Source organism: Lepisosteus oculatus, chromosome 2 (assembly GCF_040954835.1).
Source record: "Lepisosteus oculatus isolate fLepOcu1 chromosome 2, fLepOcu1.hap2, whole genome shotgun sequence".
Taxonomy (NCBI): domain Eukaryota; kingdom Metazoa; phylum Chordata; class Actinopteri; order Semionotiformes; family Lepisosteidae; genus Lepisosteus; species Lepisosteus oculatus.
The window spans coordinates 40,835,461-40,840,110 of NC_090697.1; positions in this window are offsets into that span (position 1 = coordinate 40,835,461).

Below are 4,650 nucleotides of genomic sequence, written 5' to 3' on the forward strand. Positions count from 1 at the left end.
GGGACAGATGCATTGGTACAATTCCAAAGAAGACAATTAATAATTTTAAAAGTTAATCTTACCACTTTAAAGAGGATCTTGCAAATTACAGTGTTGGATGTTTCAGATTAGACACATTAGACGTACTGCAGATATTTATTGTCTGTGGTTTCTCGATTCCACGGTTCTTGTCAATATATTCTAGCGACATGCAGTTGTATTCAAATTTAATTGTAGCAATTAAATAGATCTTTAGAAATGTCATAACCAGTGCAAAAGTTCTAAAATGTGTAACCCAAAACTTAGCCCATCTTTTTCCATGAAGTAACAATGCAACAGTGTTATATCTAGATCATTCAGTGATTTAGAAGCAGATCCTTCACTTGGCAAGTGGATATCTACAGACTCCCCTGCATTCCAAAGAAAATTTTTGAATTTTGTAGCTGCTTCTTTTTATTTATTATTTGATTGCTAGATTGAAATTAAACATAGTTTTACATTTTATGTTAGAGAAATTATCTATTTATCATCTGTAATGTTACACCCCCGCAGACGCATTACAATGAAAGCAATTAGTAACTTCTGAAATAAAAGATCTCTTGTCTTCGTCTACTCCATATTACATTTTCATGGAAATAGTGTAACTATTAATTACACTTCTTCATGGCTAAAGCCAAATATGAATTCTGTCTAATTACAATGTTAATCTTTTCATCTTGGCCAATAATAACAGCTTTCAGGAAATGCTCATCTAAAGCTAATTAGTATCATTGTATCATAATACTAAGCATGCCTGCCATCTTAAAGTGGACCTTATTAAAAAGGATTCCACTTTTTAACCTTTGGCCTAGTTTTATACGCTCAATGTGGTCAGCACACATCTTGTTAAATTTCTCAGATGACTTTGGTTTTACTAACTTCATTAAGATTCTGTTGTCTTGCTGCTATGACACTCCCCACCCACTGTCTACTCTCTCATGTGAACCAAGACTACATGTGCAGTGACCACTGCTTGCTTAAACTTCATTGAGGTTGATTTTGGGCAGCGGGTTTGATGGAGAATTTGTCCTGAAGTCTTTTATTTAGTTCATAACTGTGAACCAGGCTGTCATCTGGAGTGCATTTGCAATGAAGGGGCCTGACCACATCGCAAGGAGAAAATAGACCTTGAATTGCTGCACTGTAAAGCCAGTACTCAATTGTTGCTTTTTATTGACTTCAGGAGGCAGCAAATTGCCATATGCGTACCCAGACTTTCAGATTTTAATGAAAATCAGGAAAGAAGAAACCGTAAAGAGAAAGCGCAAACCTTCTACAGCAATTGCTGAGTTTTTTTCTTTTTAAAATAATTTATACTTCCTGACAGTATAGGACTGTTGCGAGTTTAACAGTTTGTTTTTATTGCTGAAGTGAGTAAACCTTACATTAGTAGCCAGTGTGTGGAAACTCTACTCTCATCCCACATTACGCATTGCTCACACACGGTGCTTTCCCCTCTGCCTCTGTAATCAGATCATTACTGTTTCAATTACTTGCTTGACGTTCATGTCTTACCATAGCATATACTGAAACATTTGTCACACTCCATAACTCACTGACTGGCCTTCTGTCTGCTTCATCTGACATTTTTTATAGGTGGGTCCCTTTATGAGCTTTTCTTTTTTTTTCCTTTGGTTTGTATGGTTTCCAAGGTAGCAGACCTCAAGGAAAACTTAAGGGAAAAGATATTTCTTAAAATAAATGCCTACTGCAAAGGGATCACATGCATATTTGTGAACATGTACAGCATTACGAAACTTAATCTTAACTTAATGTAGATTTCTGTAACTCAAACCCATTTCTAGCTAAGGCAAGAGCAGCTCAGTCTGAGAAAGGGAGCAAGATCAGTTTTGATTAAAATTGTCAACATGCTTTTCCTACAAAGGAGGTAATGCAATGCTCTTATAAGGTTCTTGTTTTCTGCATCGCATCAGAATCATGGAAACCTTTACTTTCTATCACATACAGGGCATTATTTCATTTATGTATATGTTTCCTTTAATTAACAACAGAAAACATAATATTTTAAAGTGTTTTTTCATATCAAGTTTGAAAACCTGTAAACGTTACCCACAGAAAAGTTCCCGAAGTGGGTTTGATCTTCAATAAAAGCTGTCATTGTTGTAAACAATACAGTGATACTAAGCATACAGATTGATCATATTATACCATAAAATTCATTTTAATACACAAAAATATAGATTGGTTTAGTAAAATAGACCTTTGTCAACAGGTAAAGCAGAAAAAAGTAATATTTTCCCTTAAAGTTATTTTTAGTTACAATAATTAAAAGATTTGGAGGGACTATAACCCATAAAAATCTAAATAATTAATTTAAGTTTTTCTGGCATATGTAATATATAAAGTTAAGAAGCTTCCTGGACACTTACAGTATCTTGTTGTTAATAGGGAATGTAAGCTATATGAATAGTAGGAAAACATTGTTTCGTAATACCATAGCTTCAATATTACTTTGGACCATCATATAATACATACAACTTGAATGTTTGTTTTTCACGTTTCTGGGTCATTTTTACACTATATAGAGTAGCAGTATGCAGATGCTTGTTTACATTCCATGGAATATAATGTGACAGTTTGTTTTGTTATTATAATTCCCAGGTGCAGATAGATCTGCCCAGATAATTATACAGGAGCTTCTTTTTTGGTGAAACACAACTTGATATAGTACTTATGTGTTTATATTTTCAAAACACTAAAGTTGTACAGGAAAAATAACTCTAACAGTACCTTTATATGGTTAAAACATCAAGCTATATAATACCCTAGGAAAATTAGGAAATTAGACTGCCCTACTTGTGCCCTGAAATACTAATAAAAACATAAACCTCTTAGCTTGGCAGTTTTGTAGTTGAATGTTCCCAAAGTAACAGTAAACAACTGAAGGAATCTTTTATTATTATTTTTTTTCATTAATGAAAGGTTCTCAAAGCTTCCACATCTTGATTTAATACATGAAGAAGGTTTGGTTATGACAAAACTGGAATTTACAGGAGATAATGAAAAGCCCACAAGGAATTATCTGAGTTATTTTACTTATTTTAAAATATATAACGATGATTACAAGCTTAAGAAAGTTTTATTTTTCAAAATACACATTTTGTTCTAAATTAAAAAGTGAAACTTCATCTGTTATCTATGGCTTCATGTGGCTCTGACCAAAAAAGACCCATTTACAATGACAATTAAGGATAAGATTATCTCGGGGGTTTAACCAAAAAAATAACAGATAATCTGCAGATTTCAATGCATGAATTTCAATGGAACATCAAAAAGGAGGAGAAACACAAGAGGCAAGATAACAGCAGAGAGAAAATAACAAGTCTTTGTGAAAAGCAAAACTTAGCACTTATTTGAAAATGACATGGGTTTCACTAATGCAGTTTAATTAAATTCCAGCAAATGGTGTGCTAACACAATCTATGTTTTTTTAATATATTTGTTTTTATTTGTATTGCATACTTGTTATCTGATATAATTAATCTGACATTAATTTATACCTTTCTGCTTTTTGGTTCAATGCATATGCAGTTACATGTCAGTACACATATTTCACAACTGAGCATTATCTAGTACTAAATTTAATTGGATTTCCTAGTTCCTAAGTTTTGTTGCCTTTTGTTTTTGTTGTTCCCTGCATTTAAGTTTACTTACTAATGTTTGGATAAAAAAATTATACAACATAATAACAGTTAGTTGATCAGAAAACACATAACTTATGCATTTGTTACCTCCCTGGAGTATTTGTGGAAGACCCTAAGAGGCTAGCACTTGATCTAAACTAAAATTAAATACTGTGCTTTGTTTTACAAGAGATGCTTTGTGTCTTGGAAGAATGAGAGTTTTGCATTCATGTTGTCTGTGACTGAAGCTCTGGTTCAGCTTGAAATCAGCTTTCTTTCTGTCAGAAACGAGGCTTATTATTCAGTAGCATATGTGCTGCACTCCTTTGTGTAAATCGTCTTATCAACTAGCAGATTCATTTAGTAAATTTAATTTTTAACATCTTTTTATACTCCACTATATAATATTGTGCCCCACATGGGAAAATGGCAAGAAATTAGTTATTCTAAAAGTGTCATTGAAAGCAAGGTATCTGATGAACACAGTTATTTGAATGGATCTTACATCTTGAGTAGCAGGAAGTGCTGAAATAGGATATTCTATGTCTGTCTTAGAACTACAACTGTAGTTCTGTGAGGTCATTGGTTATGCCTTTTCCTTATCCATTTGACAGAGCCAAATGTAAGTGAACATTGTGAGCTCCCAATAAAATAGTAAACTCCTTATTTTTTTAAGGACATACAGTATTTTAATGTATATTAAATTGGAATGAAGAGCCAATCATCATGTTTTGGGGTAGACTAACTTACTAATATATTTTTATAAACAGCATGCCATAGTGTTGACTTCCTCTCGTTTTAAAAGAAAAACATTGTAATTGTAAACAGGTTATTGTTGATGTTTTTTTTTTTGTTCAGTTATTGCACAGACCCATATTTCCTTTGAGGGACCAAAAACATTGCTTCTCAATAATGGATAAAATAATACATCATGGGCAATCTTTTTTCTGGTTACAGGGGGGAAAAATCATTCTGCTTATGCAATTAT